This window comes from Eptesicus fuscus, chromosome 4, assembly GCF_027574615.1.
Source record: "Eptesicus fuscus isolate TK198812 chromosome 4, DD_ASM_mEF_20220401, whole genome shotgun sequence".
In the NCBI taxonomy this organism is placed as follows: domain Eukaryota; kingdom Metazoa; phylum Chordata; class Mammalia; order Chiroptera; family Vespertilionidae; genus Eptesicus; species Eptesicus fuscus.
This window is the reverse complement of record NC_072476.1, coordinates 65,971,938-65,993,030: the sequence shown is the minus strand read 5'-3', so window position 1 is coordinate 65,993,030 and position 21,093 is coordinate 65,971,938. Positions and strand designations below refer to the sequence as shown.

Below are 21,093 nucleotides of genomic sequence, written 5' to 3'. Positions count from 1 at the left end.
ATTTTTTTTTTCTTTCATGAAGAAATGAAAATATGTAATAATAAAGATTCCAAACATGGTAAAAGCATTTAATTTTCTATTTCCCCTAATGATATAAATCAATTGGGTTTTTTTATTGACTAAGGTATTAGACATGTGTCCTTACCCCCACATTGCCCTCCCACCCCCCCGCTCCTGCCCTCACTCCCCTAGAGTCTGTGTCCATTGGTTATGCTTATCTGCATGCATACAAGTCCTTTGGTTGATCTCTCCCCCTTCCTCCCACCCTCCCCTGCCTTCCTCTTTAATTTAGTTTATTTAGCAGATATTTTTGATCATTCACCTGTCACAACTTCAAAACAAGTTTTTGTTTTCATAATACTTGACAGTATTATTAAGTGAAAAGAGAGTTTGAAAATTGAATAAATTGTTTTTATTTAAAACTAGCAATGATCAGAATCCCCACCTTTGACTCTTAGATTTATGGAATAAACACATTGGACTAGAAGCAAAAAAGCATTCTGCTTATTTTATCCTCAATGAACTAGAAATTGCCACTCATACTCACTTTCCTCCTCTGCCTCTTCATTCCACTCACTTCTGATTCCAAATCTCATAACAATGTATGTAATTAATAGAACCTACATCATTTATCTGCTCCCTGGCTTTAAGGTAATCTAGAAATGGAATTTTCTACCTTATTTCTTGGAAGTGAAAGATATAGGTTGGGTTGGGTAATTACCAAAGTATTAAAAAAAGTCCACCAAATGGCCTGAGGTAAAGATTCATACCACTTTATGAACCTTAACAAATCTGTTGCAAGATGATTACAAATTTAGAACAAGACATTCTGGGGAATTGTTGCAAGGAGGTTTAATTATGGAAATATAGCATATTAAATGTAACAATGTCCATATTACATGAGTTATATTGAAGGACTTGTTCTTTTTTCTTGAGGAGATGGAAATATATGACTCTGGGAGCCAAGTTGTGGATTTGGCAGTGGCAATTGTAAAACACTTCTTTTCCCTTCTCAGATGATGGACCTTTCTGATATAGATGTTTTAGAATTCAGGAAAGAAATATATTTGCATTAATATGATTAAGAATTCCACTGAATTGGAAACTGTTATCTGGACATTTGGGGACTCACATGTCCATGCCTCTGGTATAACACATACAAACTCTCAAGAAAAAATATATTTCTGATGCATATTGGGGACAGGAGTAAAAATAAAACCAAGATGAATTTATGGAACCTGTCCATGTACCACAATGCAGTAGATTGATCACTCTTCTAGATGTAGGGGTTTATAATTTATTGATTTGGACTAGGGAACATGTATACAAGGACAAGTTTAGAGAAATTTATTTAATACTAGAGGCCCAGTGCACAAAATTTGTGCACGGGGCGGGGGGGGGGGCGTCCCTCAGCCTGGCCTGCACCCTCTGAATCTGGGACCCCTTGAAGGATGTCCTACTGCCGATTTACAGGGATCGGGCCTAAACCAGCAGTTGGACATCCCTCTCACAATCTGGGACTGATGGCTCCTAACCGCTCACCTGCCTGCCTGCCTGATTGCCCCTAACCACTCTGCCTGCTGGCCTGCTCGCCCCCAACTAACCCCCACTGCCTGCCTTCTCACTCCCAAATGCCCCCCTGCCATCCTGATCACCCCCAACTGCCCCCCATGCCAGTGTGCTTTCCCCCAACTGCTTCCTCTGCCAGCCTGCTCACCCCCAACTGCCTCCCCTGCCAGCCTGCTCACCCCCACCTTCCCTCCCCACTGGCCTGCTCGCCCCCCACTGCCCCCTGCTGGCCTGCTCACTTCAAGCTGTCCCCCCCACTGTCCTGATCACCTCCAACTGACCCCCACAGACAGCCTGCTCACCCCCAACTGGCCCCCCTGCTGGTCTGCTTACCCCCAACGGCCCTGCCCTCCACCAGCCTGATCACCCACAACTGCCATCCCATCCTGGCCTGATCACCCACAACTTCCCTCCCCTTTTACCCTCTAACTGCCTCTACCTCAGCCCTGCCACCATGGCTTTGTCCAGAAGAACATCTAGAAGGTCTGCTGGAAAGTCTCCCAGTCTAATTAGCATATTATCCATTTACTAGTATAGATAGAGGACTGGTGCATGGGTGGAGGCCAGCTGGTTTTCCCTGAAGAGTGTCCTGGATCATGGTGGGGGTTCCCTTGGGGCATGGGGTGGCCTTGGCGAGGGGCCTGTGGTGGATGCAGGCCGACCATGCCCCCATGGGGTGAGGGTCCCCACTGGGGGGGCATGGCCAGTCTGGGTGAGGGGCTGAGGGCTGTTTTCAAGCTGGCCACAACCACTTTAGGGTAGGGGTCACTGCTGGAGTGCCTGGCCAGCCTGGATGAGGGGCTGATGGCTGTTTGCAGGCTTGCCAAGCCTCCCCAGCGGGGACCCACACCCCATAGGAGTGTGGCCAGCCTGGGTGAGGAGCTGAGGGCTGTTTTCAGGCTGGCCACGCCCCCCCAGCGATCCCAGCTCCCAGCTCCCAGCCCCTCCTTTTTTTCTTTTCTTTTTCTTTTTTTAAGCACCTCCTTGAGCGGAGGACAGGGCCGGCTGGAAGCAGGTATCTGGGATTTATTTATCTTCTATAATTGAAACTTTGTAGCCTTGAGCAGAGGCCAGGACCAGCCAGGGTGGGCGGGAAGCTTGGCTTACTCCGTTGCCGGGGCAACCCAAGCCTCCTGCTCGCTCCAGCTCCGTGGCCGCCACCATCTTTGTTGGGCTAATTTGCATACTTGCTCCTGATTGGCTGGTGGGTGTAGCAGAGTGATGGTCAATTTGCATGTTTCTCTTTTATTAGTGTAGATACTGTTAACAGTTTCTTTGGATAAAACTTGCCATAATGATACCCTTAAATTTCCCATATCATTTCAGCTGAATCCCAATACATGCAAGCTGAATTTTCAGGAAGAAATTACACTAACATTTTACCAGTAGCAACCAGCAAGATTTTCCCCAGATGCTATTTTAAAGTGAATGTGGATATGTACAGTAGAAACAACAAGACATATGAATTTTAGATTCTTCAAATATACCCTGTGTATTTTGACAAATGTTTTGTGCTCTGTGCCTTAGAAGCTCTTTGTGGAAAAGTTGGAGAAAGGAGCTTGTTGGATTATTAATAGCATTAACTTTATATATGGAATTTAGCATTGCTATAAATTGAATCCCACCCTAAATTTTGTGAATTTTATAGACCTAATTCATACTAATTTTTATTTTTACACCCCTATGGTACATTCTCATAAGCATAATTTATCACCAATTTGCCATATATAAATTCAACTTCTCATATTCCATTGTTACTGGGAAAAATATGTGAGACCATATGGACATGCAAATTACTGATTTATTGGCACTGGGTGTGAATAAAACATTAAGAGAAGCAATAGAGATGCATTTTTATCTCCAAAATCTCTTAAGTGCCTAATTGTATTTCATTCTTTGTTGCACAAAGCTTTGCTAATTCCCATCAAGGGTGTTGACAGTAGGTAGATTAGGGAGAAAACCCTGCTTCTAAGCATTATTTTCTTCATTTGCATGTGTTGTTTTTTTAAACCATAATAACATCATCATAAGGTGAGGATTCTGGCACCTGAGCAACTGGTAATAATTTATTTGTTATTCAAACTTCACTGAAAAAATTAATTCTTTCTCTTCGAATTCTAGGTTCTTTGAGGGTACCCCACTTACACACTGTTTCCTAAATTTATTAACGAGCCATTTTAGTTTTATTAGCTAGCCTTACTATATTATTGTCTTCTAAATATCTTGCCCTTCTAAATACTACTGTTCACTTTACAATGAAAAGATAAGTCAGTAGATGAAAAGTATTAGTTTCACATCGAAACTATAGTAGCTTATATTTATGCATTTCTTTTACTTGAACGAAATGTTAAGGATATTGATTGTTTGGACTATTGTAATTGCTTACAAGTGAATTCATACAGCTCATGCCTATCAAGTAAACTCAGAATACCACATAAATAACAGTTTACTCTGAAGCTCTATCGTTAATGTGATGTGATTCTTCTGCTGAATGCTAAGCTATAGCCCAGTGGAGAACCCCACACATCATTCAGAGAGCTATTAGTAGCCTATGATCAGAGTCATTAGGCTGCCTATAGAAGCTGAGAAGTACTACTTCTGAGATTATCACCTCTCTCTGGGGGAAATCTATACTGTTATAACCTTTACAGCTCTACACAATGGCACTATTATATGACTTAAAAGTTACACTTTATTTGAATAGAACATTAAATTAACATTGAATTGCATTATAATTCCTATGAAGGTATTTGTGACATCCATATTAATTCCAATGAATTTATTATGACTAGTGCTATTACAATGACTACAAATGAGTTAACAATGACATGATACTAAAAGAGTTTGCAGTAAAGTATGCAAGCTATTTTTAGTGTCCAAACTATTTTATAGTGTTCAAACTATTTTTTGTTCTTTTACAACAATTTTGTGCATTCTCCCTAAATTCTAGTAGCAAACTTTCAATAGCATGTAATGTTTAGCATTATCAGAGGATCGATAATGGATGAAGTATCTTCTTTAAGCCTCATTTTAAGGCGATGATGTGAAGACTCCACTCCACATACCCTAAACTTTTCTGGACATTTTAATCTTACCTAATAGATAAACATGTAAATTGACCGTACCTCCGCTATGCCACCAGCCAATCAGGAGTGATATGCAAATTAACCCAACAAAGATGGCAGTTAATTTGCATACACAGGCGCCGAGTGACGGGTGCAGGACACTTGCTTTGTCGCAATGGCGATGACACAGGCATTCTGCCCCACCCCTGGTCTCTCAGGGCCTCTGGGCAGTGTGGGAAGGTGGGGCTGGAGTGGAAAGAGGCGCTCCCGGAGCAGAAAGAGGCAGCTCCAGGGCCTGAGCGGAAAGGGACTGGGCTGGAGTGGAAAGGCGGTACCGGCAGCCAGGGAAAGGAAAGCCCATTCTAGCACGAATCTTCATGCATCGGGCTTCTAGTTAAACTAATAAAAACCTTCAATTGTTTTGGAGCTAAGAATATACTGACAAGAGGGTAGCCATCCTCCAACCACAGGGCTTGCAGGAGATATGGCAGGTTACTAGGCACCACCAGGTTTGCTATGTCACTCCTTGAAATGCTGCCATTTCTGCAGCTGCGCCCCACCCCCACCCCCGTGAAATCTCAATTCAGTATCCAGTCTGTGTTGCCTTGTATGCTGCTACCTATGGAACTATATTCGATAAATGTGCCTGTTTAAGAGCAGCATTGGCAAAATGTCGATGTCCCAGATGGCTGTGCTAACAAAATCCAGAAACCATTTAGTCAAAATGTTCTTGATGTTCTCCATGGGTCCCTTTGCTGAAAGGTTACAAAATCAATCAATGAGCAAGTCTGTTTGCTCAGTAACAGAATAAAAATTAATGAGTGGGTAGTATTAAAGCTTACACACAATAGCTTTGAAAAATGCCTAGGGAAAATAACATTTCTGCATTCATTAGTTCAGTATTCATTGAACCCCCTATGGATACCCTCTGGGCTGGGATACACTTGTTGACAAGGTCAGACCATTTCTCACTCATGGAGCTTATGGCATAGTGAGGCTCCTTTTGACCTCTTAACTGTCCTTTATTCAGCACAAATACCATTTTCTATTATACATAAATTATATGTACTGTGTACTGCCTTCAAATATTTCAATGTGGTCATATTGATTTCTAATTAATATAATATCAGCAGTTTCTTAATCTTGTAAATCATGTCTAAAGTCATTGCTATTCAAGAGGAAGTATACATGACAGGTAGTGTTAGAACATGGTGTTACCCAGTATTTGAAACCTATATCTGTTCATTTTTATATTTACATCTTGCTACTTAAGATATTTTTTTTCTGTTGTTCTTTACCCTAAATACTTCCAAGACATTCTTAACCCATAAACTCCTTAAGGTTGAATAAGGTTTCCCTGTCTTTAATTCAGGTTGGTGCATGGAGGTACCTGAGGCCCTAGGCTGCTTGTCTCTAATCACATGTAGCCATGTTTGAAGCTTCTTGGAGGGTAGATTGTGTGAAGCTGCTTTGGATAGCATGCTTCTTAGTCTCAGGTAACTGGTGAGCATGAGGCATTGCCTCTGATAACACCTATTCTGGCCTAATGTGATGAGTACAAAGAGATAATACCTATATAGTGGTAAGTTAATGAACATGCTTCTGTGCATTGTGGACCAGGGCCCTGGATTGGTTGCATATGTAACTGCCTCAAGATGTAGCAGTTTAGTACAACAAACACTTAACTCAAGCAGGTTCTGAGTGTCAGGAATCCAAGAGCAGATAGATTAGTGGTTCTGGCTCAAAGTCAAGATGACAGCTTAATGCTGCAGCTGTATGAAATCTTGACAAGCTGGAAGAATCAGCTTCTAAGCTCAGTCACCTGGCTGCTGGCAAAAGGTTTTAGTTTTTCCCAAATAGAACTCTCTCCAGAGTCAGTGCTTCGAAAGAGAGAGCAGGTATGCAAGAGAGCAATGCCATACTGTCTTTTATGACCTACTCACTGAGTCACACACCAACATTTCTGTCTCATTAGAATCAAGTCACTGAGTCCAGCCCACTCAGTGATGAGAGACTACCTAAGGTTCTGAATACCAAGAGGTGAGGAATCTTTCAAGACCATCACCTCTGCCAGCTTCAGCACTTCACTAGTTGGACCTCTGGGCACAAGTAAAGCTCAATTATGACTCACCTACATCCAGCAGGAAACCCAAATCATGGGGAAACTATGAAAACACAAGTATACCAACATTACACCTGCTCATAGGATATCCATGTTCTGTAAGGACAAGAGAAGCTTCTTAGACTTACTCTGAGTTCATGAGAGGGAAAAAAAACAAAACAAAGCACAGGTCTTAACCATTCCCAGGGAAGATTTAGGCTGCCTTTTCAGACATTCATTCTCTTTTTTGACACTCTGCCACCTGGTACCCTGTATCAGTGCACACTGCCGCTGTGCTCAAACTCCTCCATTCTAGGAGAGGCACATTGAATAAGGCCCACTCCCCTACAGAGAGGAATGGGTGCAGTATGCCTTATTCTTAGGCTCCCTGAACATTGAGCTTCTTGGAACTCTTGGGTTTATTCAAAAAATCTTCCTACAATCCCCCCTCCTATTGTGAAGCTTCATTGACACCTATTAATAGGGCATTTGAAGTTGTTTCAAAAGTCACTGCTGCTATCTTCATTTTTAAAAAATGTTTCTGTTTCATTTTTTATAGTTTTATTATGTCTTCAGATTCACTATTTTTTCTTCTACCTGGTCTAATTTACTATTTAAATCAAGTACTTTTTATAGAAACCATTATATTTTTAACTATCTAAAAGTTTAATTATTTTATCTCTTTAACATGCTCAATCTTTTTATAACATAGAAAACAAAATAATATTTTATGTCTTTGTCTGAGGATTATAAGAAATAAATGGACATCTGTGTTGCCAAATTATATATCATTGGATAAACTGTTGTTGTTGTTGTTTTAATTTTTAACCAAATTGGAGAAGTTTGAGTCAGTATCTCTTCAAATATTTTTATCCAATCTCTTTAGTTTCTTCCTGGAATATAATGAGAGTAATATTAAAAATTTTATTCTGTCTCACACATTCTTGAGGCTCTGTTAATTTTTAACTATATATTTTACTCTTTGTTCTCCAGATTGGATAATTGCTAATGACATATTTTCAGATCTATTAGATGCTTCCTCTGTCATTTCTGTTCTGTTCTTGAGTCCTACCACTGAATTTTTAAAATATCAGATATTCTGTTCTTGAGTCCTACCACTGAATTTTTAAAATATCAGATATTGTTTTTTTCCCGCTCTAAAAGTCATATTTCCTTTGATATTAAATTTTTTAAACTTCTATAGTAGTAAAAATGGTAAATAATAAATGTTCTCATATGCTTAGTAAATATTGGGTTGGATTGCTATGTTAACTATACCTTCCAGGGACCCTCATAGGACCAAAAATATTCTTTCATTAGTAGAATTATTAATTCCATTCCAGTAATGCCCTATGTAATATCATGATATATTTTTATTTTCCTGAGAAAGTTTGTATGATATCTAATTTAATTGCATTCAGTGAGATAATAACAATTATTATGCATTTGCATGGAGAAGTTATTTTACTTAACTTTTTTCTTGGAAAACTTAGAATGGCTATTTGTTAGAAAAATGTAATTATTCACTTGTAATAATTTTATAGAATTTAAGTGAAGTTAAAATTGAGCAAATATAGTTAGGTTATGTTGCAACGAATACTTCAAACTTCTAACAAATACATCAAATTTTTTTTTATGTTTCAGACTCAATTTTAAGTACTTTATAAGCATTAACTCACTAGCCTTAAGATAATCCTGTTAGGTAGGTAGTAAGACTATCCCATTTTATATGTGGGGAAACTAAAGCATAGGAAGGTTTAAAAATTACCTAATAACACAGAGCTCATGGGTTCTAGATTCAGTTCATGAATCTCGCTGTAGACATGCTACTTCTCACCACTTTACTATGTTCTAATTGCTGAGGTAGTGTGAATTTTGACACCTGTATGCATTGGTGCCAGTCTGAAATTGAATATATGATCTGAGGTCATTTTATTGGTCCCCTTGTAGATATACTTGGGCATGTTTAAATATGCATGAACTAATGTAAGCATTTTAATAATCAGTTCTAACATGTTTAATCAAGCAATTTAGTGACCCACTGAAAAGTTCCCCAATCATGGGGCTATTTTTCTTTTTTGCTAAAAGAACAGACAGACTCAATAGAAAAAAACCTTGTAAATATAATAGCACAAGGTTAATAATGGGACCCATCTCTCTACAACGGAAATCACTCATAATCCGTAATTAAAGCATAAGTTAATCATGTTCAACAAAGAAGACAGATCATCTTTTTAAGATCTGTGGAGAAGTGCAACAGTGCTTTCTCTCTCTGCCAAACTCTAGTCTTAATACTTTCTGCTTCTATAAAAGGGATCAACTCAATGGCAAAGACCTAAGTATTTATAAAAACAACATTACCAGGTACTTCAGGTTGCCATTGTAGCAAATCTCACTGGGAACCTCTTTTTCTAATACTGCAATACTTACTCAAGCCAAATTTGGCATGTGGATTCATTTAGTTTAATTCATTAATATTTAAATTGGTCACTCACTCTGAGGAAGGTGCTAGGCTAGAAACTTTGGAAAATAAAGGATTTATAATGTTTTCGATTCCACATTCTAGGGCACTTCTTATTTCAACACATTTCTTGCCTCAAATGTTAATATGTTTTTACTCCACGTTGCCCAGTCAGGTTCTTCTATGCATAAACCTCAAGGGATCGCTCAATCTGTGTATTTCAGTCTGTTCTTCTTCTTCTTCTTTTTTTTTTAATCAGTCACAGACTTTGATAGGAATTATGTCATTAGTCTACACAATTGTTTCTCTTTTTTTTTCCTTATTAATACCGTATTTATTTGTCTTCCTTCTATCCAATCCAGAGCCAACCACTTTCCTGAGGCTGCCTTGGGAGATAAAGAAAAAGGAATGTACAGGGCAGACAAGACACAGGAGAAAGAACTATGGGAGGTGGAGAGGGTTCCTTCACATGGCAAAGAAGATGAGAAAGGCCACTATCAGGCAGAAGAGCTCCATGGCCTCTGAGAGGGCAAAGCCCAGTATGGTGTGGGAGGAGAGCTGTTGCTTCAGAGAAGGGTTCCTGTCATAACCAATGATGAGGCACCCCAAACAGTCCCAATTCCAGGCCCAGAGCTGCCACCCCTACTGTGGTAGCCTCAGCCCCAGGAAATTTGGCTGCTGTGTTATGTGCCTTGAAATGGCTCTGGTTTGGAAGCTGCAGCTAGAACTAAGAGTGGTCAGGTGATATGGGGCTGCCAAGCTGCTGAGGCCCTCACCTGTTAGTGTCTCCCCTTGTTTCAGTACCACTGTAGACTGTGACCAGCTCAGCCGCTGAGAGGTACTGACCAAGCAGGAGGTGGAGACCAACTTGGCACAGGTGTACATTTTTAGGGGATGTGGAGCTCTGGCAGAGAAGACAGAGCTACACAATTGCTTCTGTTAAAATATTTACACTATTCCTAGCCTAAATAGCATGAGAATATAGTCATTCTTCTAAGCTGAAGTTTCTTGGGATAGAGTGCTTAGTACTCAAGAAATCACACTTCAATTACATTTCAAACACATAGTAAGTATATTTATTTCTAGGGGAATGAACGGGAAGAGTAAGAAGATTGGAGGAGGATGACAAAGTTGTTTGTAATTACCAGAATAATTATACCACAGTAGCAACCCATTGCATGTTTTAGAAAATCTCTAAGAAAATATGTATTAAAATACCTATTAGAAAAATAAAGTCATAGTAAGTGTCTTAATCAACTTGGGCTACCTAAGAAAATATTATGTTTGAGGAGCATAAGCAACAGAAATTTATTTCTGACAGTGCTGGAGGCTGGAAAGTCCAAGATCAGGATACCAATGTGATCAGTTTTTGGAAAGAGCTCTTTCTTCCTGGCTTGTAAATTACAACCTTCTCACTGTGTCGTGCATGGTGGAGAGAGAAAGCTCTGGCATTTCTTCCTCTTTTTATATGATACTATGTAGTGAATTAGGCCCCACTTTATTGCCTCATTTAACCTTTATTTAACTTTTATTGCTTCCTCACAGGCTCTATCTTCAAATACAGCCACACTTGGAATTAGGGCTTCAAGGTATGATTTTTTTTTTTTGAGGGGGGGTTTGGGGGAGAAATACACAGATTTAGTGCATAATAATAAATAAAAGGCTATTAGTAACAACAAGACTTCTTTGATCTTGGAACTAAACAATCACATTACTTTTTAAAAAGTGTTAATGGATTATGTATTTATAATATGTGAATTTGATTTTAATAGCTATATTTGAAGAAAAACAAAAACAGAAATTTCAATAACTAGCTGGGTTTTTTTTTTTGAGATAACTTACATAGATAATATAATTCTATAAGAATAGCATAAAATCTGAATTTTGAACAGTTGCTGTGTTTAAATGAACTAACAAGCTGAGTAAGAATACATTCCAAACCATCAATAACTCTGAATTTAGAATTACTTAAAGTCACCATTACTGCCAAGGGATGTAATTGAAAAACTTGAGTCATGGATTGTTGAGGGGAATTACCAGATTTATCAGAATGGCGGATAAATATCAGGGGAAATAGTGTTCAATGTAACTTTATAAAGATAGCAATAAAACAGTGGTAGGCATTGGAAAAAATAAACAAACTGAAGTTATAGAAAAAAGTTTGGCAGAAAAGAAGTCTAGCAGAAACAAAGCTAAGAGGTCATCCTTTGACTCATCCCCACTCTCTTTGTTAGATTTTTCCATAACAAATTTATTTTGTTCTCTTCCAAGTTTTTTTTTTAGCTTGTTGCACTTAAATTATATTGCTATTTGGTTCTAATACAAGTCTACGCAGATTGTTACACTATTTTAGAATAAGATGGAAAAAATAGAAAAAATCTTTATTTTATATAATACTTAATCTGAGTTCAAATCAAATTAATTTTTAAATTTCTTAAAACCCTTCTATCCAAAGAAATTATAAAACTCTAGCTTTTATATGCCTCTGTTGTCTTAATTTATAAAAATAATTATTAATAGTATTCCCATAGTTGTAAATTAATCTTATTCTTCTGTCTTAAAAGCCATTTTGTTGCTCTAATTTTCTCCTACATGCACAGACAGTGTCAGTCACACTTCCTGTCTTCACAGTAGCCTAGCAACTGCAAATTTCAAGGCTTTTTAAAAAATAATACTCTTCTCTGAATAAGTTCAAAATGATTCCACCCTCTGAAGTCCAAAAGAATATTGCTAGTAGGCCTTTCCTTCTTGCTAGAAATTTAATTCGGTGATCTTCCTAAGCAGCCAAGAATTTAGATTTGAAGTTCAAAAATATTAAACCTCCATCCCTAAAAATACTCAGAACATCAACAACAAAAGAAATCAAAGTATAAAATAGTTTGCAATCTATAGAACAGTAATACCACTTTCTGGTTTCTGGCTCTTTTAAAGATGGCTAATGCAATTAGTTCACTCAGACAAAGTAAATCACTTGTCACTGTTGAGTAATGTACACAAAATATAGGCACAATAGTCAAGTAAGAATGATTTTCAAAAGCTACCAAAGAAAATGTTTTGAAATCAATTCATCATTAAGTATTGACTTACAGAGAGAGTTATCATAGGAGACTATGAGAGGGTAGAGTGGAAAGTGAAGGTCACCACATATGTGGCAAGTTCTTTGATTAATTGCCTTAGAAAGTAGTATTGCCAGAGATAAAATATGAGCCACCAGTTAAATTTGAATTTCATATAAACAATGAATAATTTTAGTGTAATTGTGCCCCATGCAATATTTAGGACAGACAATTAGTAAAAAGCATTCTTTGCATACATGAAATTCAGATTTAACTAGTAATCCTATAGTTTTATTTGCTAAATGTGACAACTCTATTATAAGGAGATTTGAGATAAAATCATATAATATGTTAACTGGTTATCTTACCTACATTAGAGACTAAATGCTGACTGATTGAGAGTAATAGAAATAACTTTTACCTTTTTTATTAAATTGAAGCATCACAATATTAAATAGGTACTTTAACCTGAAAATAACATATTAATTATGATTTATAAGCACATTTTAAAATTGTGCTCTCTGTAATGTCTTATTTGCACATATTTTCTGTTTGTTTAATAAGTAATAGCTTATCCTATGGGAATATTAATATATGCAGCTTTTTAAAAATTATTCATATACTTGAGTAAAGTAAAAATGCAGCTAAAGAAAGTGTCATGATGGATTAGGAAATCAAGAACACAGTTGAGAGCTGCACTGCTTTCTGATTTGAAGGATAGAGTTAGGCTGTCAGCAGTATGAGCTGCCCCCATTGAAATGAGATGATGAAGTTGAATATTTAACAAAGTGCAGTACTGGATGCAGGGTCACATCAAAGATTGAGATGAGAAAAGTCCTCGTTGTCATTTCTATTTCACCTGTTGGAGTTTTCAACTTGTGAAAAGTGGAGCACGTATCCTGGAAATTGAAATCCTTTACTAAAGCACAGGCAAGTGCAGGGCAATCAGTGGCAATAACGATTGAAGCTCATGCCTGTTAATCAATGTGACTTAACCCTGATTTTGGGGGAAATTCTTTTGATGATGAGAATGTCAACCCTGTGCACTCCCTGCATTTCTGCTGAGGGTGACAATTATTTCTTATCAGTGATGATATAGAGGAAGGATGTGCAGGATTAATGGCTGCCAGTGGAGAGGAAAGGGATAGGAGCTGGGAGCAAGCCAGCTCTGCTACAGCAAACATGCTGTCTGCACACACTAAGCAAGACAGCAGTTGTCATACATTATTGCTTTCTAATGCTAGGTCAATAGCTTATTTGTGAGACTTGCATAATTCATTTAACCTGTTCAGCTTCCTGTCTGTTTATATGAGTTGAACTCTAAGGTCTTTCTAGCTCTTACCAACTCTATGTCAATGATAAGGAGTCTTATAAACTACAATATTTAACTGCCTTATATGAATTGCTTAGGCTTATGAGCACATAAATACCGAAACTTCATTTTCTATGATAGTATGTGATGGGATAGTATTCTGAGTATTTCTAAGTCCCTGCCCTATCTTTTATACACACTAAGTTTCAGTCATTTTTACAAGTTGATTGGACCCATGCCAGGGGTTTTACAATGGATTGGACACTTTAAAAACATTAACAGTATTTATCAGACTTTGAAACAGTGGTTTCTTTCAGTATACTTGTGCAACAAATTAAATATACAATTATGCACTTTCATCTCTTGGATTATTTTGAGACACAGCCAGGGATAAAACCATTATGCAAGGATTCTACACTATCCTATTTCTGAAACCCTCCCTTTAATGTCTGTATTGGGATGGAAATAATGGCAAGTAAATAAAATTCCTGTTAGAGTGGTTTTAAGTTCAGGCAGATAGACATGAACCAAAGCAGCTATGTGAACTTGGAAAAGGTGTCTTATCTCCTTGTGCCTGTATTTAAACATAGGCTAATAATTTACCAATCATATAGGGTTGTTGTGATGTAATTGTAAATACTTAATAAGATGTGATCAATAAATAGTAGCTATTATTACTATGACGACTACTACTACTACTATTACCAAAATAATTATATTTACTAGAAACTTGTGAGGAACTTGTGTAAGTTTGTGATATCAATTCTGCTTTACTTTTTCAGTTCCACTGAATCCTCTAAAGCAGATATTAATAAAATGAAACTTAAATAAATAGGTGAAGAGAAAAGGAGAGCTTTCCACCTTATGATTATTCATGGGCTATTTATAAAATACTAGCGACCCCATGCACAGATTCATTTACCTGTGGGGTCCCTCAGCCTGGCCTGCAGGGATTGGGCTGAAACCGGCTCTCTGACATCCCCCAAGGAGTCCCGGATTGCGAGAAGGTGGAGGCCAGGCCAAGGGACCCACTGGTGCATGATTGATTGGGGCTGGGGAGGGACCACAGGAGGGCTTCTGGGCGTGTCCAGCCCATCTCGCCCAGTCCCGATTGGCTGGAGCCCAGCAGCAAGCTAACCTACCGGTTGGAGCATCTGCCCCCTGGTGGTCATCATAGTGACTGGTCAAACAGTCGAACAGTCGGACAGACACTTAGCATATTAGGATTTTATATTTATATATATAGATAATACCTGAATGTAAGAGAAATAATATGAGATGCACTTTTTAAAAAATGATGAATGGGAAAAGCAAATTTATTTGCTTGTGCCAGCGCTTATACCTAACAGACAATATTCAGTCAATAAATTGATTATTATTTAATATTAGATTTTTAATACAATTTTCCATGAAGGCAAATACCTATATATACATTATATAAGTGTAGGATGTTAATGTAGAAAGTCAAATCCATCAAGCGAGATAATGCTATATGAAATAAACTCTCTGCCTTGATTTTGCCTCATGACATAATTTCGGTAGTAAAGGCGCCTTCTTCTAGCCAGGAGAAGGCAATGACTAACACCAGCGGAAACTATAGTTAATTGTGAAGTAAAATACCCTGAAAGACCTGACTGGTTCCAAATATTTTCTGTAGAGATTTCATGTTAACAGAAATTCTCATTATTAGACTAAATTCTTTGCAATGTGATTATAGTCCCATATTTAATTAAAAGTAAGAGTATTAATACAGAACTATTAGCCATTGAGAGTATGAATTGCTTTGAGGAACAGGGGACTTTTCAGCATGAGAATAGAGACAGGTCTAGAACATAAGAATTGAAAGGAAACATTGGGACTAATGTATGGTATGAAAATACTTAGACCATGGAGAAAAGAGGTCAAGAGAGAATAACAAAATGTATGCATGTTTATTTTGATTTCAAACCTAGTGTCAGACTTCTAAAGCCTAACACCATAAAGAACTTACTTATTAGAAAAATGGAAATGATTTTGAGATCTACTTGTACGAAGGAAAAGTGGCTTGAATTCCTAACTAAAAAAAAAAAAAATCTGTTTGTTTTTTTTTTCAATCAGTACACATTTAAATATTTTCTCAAATTCATTGCTTTGGCTAAGATGTCTAATGCAATGTTGAATAGTCCTATGAGTTTGGATATTCTTGCACTTACCTGATCATAAACTATAGCTTTCAGCCATTCACCATTAAGTATGATATTATGCATTTCTGAAATGATCTCTATCATGTCATCATGTCCAGGCAGTTTGCTTCTTTCCTAGTTTCTGAGGTTTATTACCATAAATGATGTTGAATTTTATCTAATGTTATTTTCTACATCTATTAAGATAATCAAATTGTGACTGGCTGGCATGGCTCAGTGGTTGAGCTTAGACCTATGAACCACGAGGTCCTGTTTGATTTCCAGTCAGGGTATATGTCCTAGTTGCAGGCTCAATCTCCAGTGTGGGGCATGCAAGAGGCAGCTGATTAATGATTCTCTTTCTTCATTGATGTTTCCCTCTCTTTATCCCTCTCCCTTCCTCTCTGAATCTCTGAAATCAATAAAAATATATTTTTTAAAAGATAATCCAATTGTTTTACACATTGTTTTGTCAGTTAATATGGTGACTTACATTGATTTTCAGATTTCAAACAAACTGCATTCCCACAGTAAACCCCTTTGGATTATAGTGTATTCTTTTTACATATTGCTGATTCAATTTGTTAATATTTCTAAATGAGGTTGGTATTTTCTTATATTACCTTTGTTTGGTTTTGTTATGACAACTTTGGCTTCATTAAATAATAGGGAAATTCTTTTCTCCTTTTCTACTTTCTGGAAGAGTTTATGAAAAATGGTATTACTACTTGCTTTAACATTTGGTCAAATTCACCAGAGATGCTTTTTGGGCACAGGAGTTTCTAGATCAGAATGTTTTCTAACCATAAATTGAATATCATTAGTAAGTATAGAGATATTCAACTTATCTATTTTGAGATGAACTTTATTAGTTTGTATATATCAAGGACTATTTCTGTTTCATCTAAGCTATCAAATATATCTGCATAAAATTATCATTATTTAATTACTATAGAATCAAATTTATAGCCTTATCCACTCATTTATTCAAGATTTTGCTAATATGTGCATTGACTAATAATAAAAATATGACAAAGCAAAAGTTGCTGCTAAAACAATACTTAGAAAAAAATGTAGCTTCAGAAGAAGACAGGTTGCAAATCTAATCTAATTTTCAAACTCAAGTAGGAAGAAAGTTAAATTTAGAGATGGTAGGAGAAAGAAAATAAGGTGGATAGCAGCAGAAATATTAATATAATAAAGTAAGAGAAAATCAACTGAGCCAAAATGTTTGTTCTTTAAAGAGATTACTAAAATTAAGCAACCTTCAGTAAAGTTGGTCAAGAAAGAATATGTGACTTTGAAGAAGAGAACATTGCCTACAACTCTACAGATATTAAAGGCATAATAAGAGGTAATGAAGAAATTAATGCTAATTTTAAATATTATAATCATATAAGCTATGTTTTCTAATCACAAAAATTAAATTAGCATTGTTGGAAAAAAGACAACTAGATATTCTTACATAAATTATACAAATGCTTACATAAATTATACAACACAGTTCTAAATTTAAGATCCTGTATAATAAAAGGCTATATACAAATTGTCCTCTTGACTGGGAGTTCAACCAGAAGTTTGACCAAGGGTTGGGGCCGGCCAGCCAACCACCCGTGTCCTCTCTTCCCAGCCAGCCCAACCCAATCGGCCCTGATTGGGGTGGACAGGCCAGACACCACCCATGCACAAATTTGTGCACCAGGCCTCTAGTATATATATACATATATATATTGAAAAAAAATTAAAAGGAATAAAATTTAAAACACATCAAATCTTTTTCATATATACCTAAAAATAAGGTTTACAGATAAATGTATAACATTAAGAACTTAGAAGAAGACAACTCTAAAATGAATTTTTAAATTTAACAGGTTTTTATGTTTTTAGTAATTTGATTAGAATAAAATTTAGTATTTTCTTTTTGGTGTCTCTGAAATGCAGAGACTTCTTTGCAAGCCAATAGTTACTGTCACCATTATCTACCATTTGTTTTCAATTACCTTTTCTCTGTAAATAAATAGGAAGTTTTTAACTTTTCTGATCACCACCATCTAGTATGCAGTATATGAATATTCAAAGGACTGTAATTTCCTAAACTATCTTTACTCCATTATTTACTCATTTTACTTAGCTCTTTTAAACAAGGTTTTCATGATACTAAAGAGTACCCTGAAGGAGATGGGAAGAACAAAAACATTTCCATGGTGGTAATAGGGATCAGCTGCCTCCTTAGGGCTCTTCAGCACCCGCAAGAGTACATAGAGCCACACACTCAAAAAGAAAACTGGCAAGAGTGCTATGAGCAGGACCTTCTCATTTTTTCTGAACACTTTCATAAGCTTCACATCAACTCTCACCAATTACCTGTCCAATTATTTCTCATTTATACATTTATTAAGTTTGTAAAATAATCTATTTTTGTATTTTATGACCTGTGTTTTGTTAGATGTAGGAAATAAAAGACATTTTTTTTATTCACTAAAGGCATTGTTAAGTGCCAGGAAAATTAGTAATTTTCACCCAAATAAATTAAGGTCTTCCGAGGTAATGCTGTCTTGTCCAAATTTAAAACACAAATTCTGTTTTAGTCTATATAAAGAACTATATATTTTATCTCATGCATACTTAGTTGTGAAAGGAAAAAAGCACTTTTTTGCAATTATTTGTATTCTCTGACATATCCATGTGACATTCTTTATAGGAAAACCATTTTTTCCCTCCTATTTACTCCTGCAGTAGCCTCTGATACCTCTGTCTTTCTACTTTACAGGCTAATCTTTTTCCTTTTCATATAACTTTTATTAGACTATACTGGCTACTATGTTTAAGAAAGAAAAAGCTATTAACATCTTCTAATATCTTCTCTGACTTCATACAAGTAATAGGACAATGAAAATACCTCAATAAACATTTCAGCTTGAAGATTTCTGATACGATAATGAGATAGGAACCATAAAAGAGAGCAAAAAAGACTACATTAATCTTGATTTGTGTGTGCTCCATAAATCATCTCCCATCAAACACACCCTAGTTATCTATAAATGAAAGTTGCTTCATATAGATACTGACATTTCATATAACATGTATGTAATGGTGTTACTCAGGTAACTTGGCTTTGTTGCATTCTCATCTAGTAAACATTTTGATTTTTTGTTGGATTAAATAATTTTAGCAGTTATGTATCCAATGGTAGACAAATGCCATCCCAGGTGTTACATTAAAAAATAAGCAGATACAATTAATTCTTTGCTATATACAAACTTCATTTACAATTGAAAATAGGTTTTAAATTGTATAGAAACTAAGATTGTTCATCATTACAAATAATTCCATCTGGCAGGGATTCATAGAAATCACTTCACAACATGATTCTTGGTGAGTTGACAATTCCTAACTGTTACATATTCTCTTATGTTAACTGGAAACCTCAGGTGGTAGACAGTGTTCATAATTGAAAACAAAATATCACACAATGTCATTTGGAAAGTCAGAGTTATGATTTGCACATTTATTGCACTGATGTAAAATTAACCATGTACCAAAATTATAGATGTCAAAATTAGTACTATTTTAATAAGCCATGCCAGGAAAAAGAAATTGAAAATTAATTTCTCTTCTCAATATATTGCTTGGCTTATTTATAAAAAATATATTTCTTAAAATGCTTGTTCTTTTTTCTCTGGATCTTGAGGACCGTTATTTATATCTCTATCATATCTAATAATCCTATCTAATAAAAGAGTAATATGCAAATTGACCATCACTCCAACACACAAGATGGCCACCCCCATATGGACACAAGATGGCCGGCAGGGGAAGGCAGTTGGAGGGGACCAGGCCTGCAGGGGAGGGAAGTTGGGGGGACCAGGCCTGCAGGGGAGGGCAGTTGGGGGCAACCAGGCCTGCAGGGGAGAGCAGTTAGGGGTGACGAGGTCTGCAGGGGAGTGCAGTTGGAAGTGACCAGGCCAGCGGGGGAGGGCAGTTAGAGGCAATCGGGCTGTTGGGAGCAGTTAGGCGTCAGTCAGTCTGGCACAGGAGTGGTTAGGGGGTGTACAGGCTGGCAGGCAGAAGCAGTTAGGGGCAATCAGGCAGGCAGGTAGGCAAGTGGTTGGGAGCCAGCAGTCCTGGATTGTGAGAGGGATCCCAGATTGGAGAGGGTGCAGGCTGGGCTGAGGTACACCCCCTCCCCCTCCCCCCGTGCACGAATTTCGTGCACCAGGCCTCTAGTACTTGTATAAAGTAGTCATTCAAAACACTGGCTCTGATCAAGATAAACAAACTACTATAGTTTCAATACAGTCTCTACCTCTTACTAAATGCATGACCTTAGATAAGGAATTTAGTATCTGCCAGTCTCAGTTTCCACATAAGCAGAATGGGGAAAACAGTATTAGCCATGGAATAAAATTACTATGAAGACTAACTTAATCATGTCTGCTAAATGCTTAATATTTACATTTAGTGTATCACCGTTACTAATGGGGGCCTCATGCCAGCCTGGGAGTGAGTGATCCACTGCAAACATATTATCACCTCCGTTTTCAGACCACTTCAGGTACCAGCAGCCATAGTTCAGATTCTCCAAAAGCAGACACTGAAATAGAGTGAGCAGAGCAAATATCTGTAGAGAAAAAGTACCAGTGAAAGGAAGGCATCAAGCAGGATTGGGTATAGTGGAAAGTCCCAGAAAAGCTTTGGTAAGTCTGGCAAAGAGTTTCAGAGCCTACCAGAGCTATCCTGTGTCAGAGAGAAATGCCCTGTCCCTTACACATTATCCAGCCATGTTTCCAGATGTGGCCTGCACCAGCAAAAGGATAACCTAGGGCAGTGGTTGGCAAACCATGGCTCACAAGCCACATGCAGCTCTTTGGCCCCTTGAGTGTGGCTCTTCCACAAAATACCACATCCGGGCGCGCACGTACAGTGCGATTGAAACTTCGTGGCCCATGCGCAGAAGTCGGTTTTCAGCCTGGGCGAGTCTATTTTGAATAAGTGGTTCTAACACCGAGCCACACTCAAGGGGCCAAAGAGCCACACTTGGCTTGCAAGCCACAGTTTGCCAACCACTGACCTAGGGCAAGTTAGCTCTCTGTTGGCAGATCCGAGGAGGCTGGCCACTGTAGCAAACTTTTTTTGGAGGAAGCCTAAAAATGGAGAGTAAGTGGAACAGTCTCCTACTGTACCTTTCCCAAACACATAGGGGTGTATTTGGCATCTCTCTATTTTAAAATAATTTGTTTATATTTTTATATTGCTTTAACTTTGTATTATCTTTTTATTTGTGTTTGTTTTGTTTTTCCATTACCCTTTTTCAGTACCTTCTTGTATCCCTTCAGTAGTTTGATCACACTCATAGTTGCACACATA

The 21,093-nt window shown here is 37.4% G+C and overlaps 1 pseudogene; it reads right to left on the bottom strand.

Moving 5' to 3' along the window:
• Nucleotides 1-9,661: 9,661 nt before the first annotated feature.
• Nucleotides 9,662-10,093, bottom strand: LOC103305360 (ATP synthase F(0) complex subunit C2, mitochondrial-like; annotated as a pseudogene).
• Nucleotides 10,094-21,093: the final 11,000 nt, after the last annotated feature.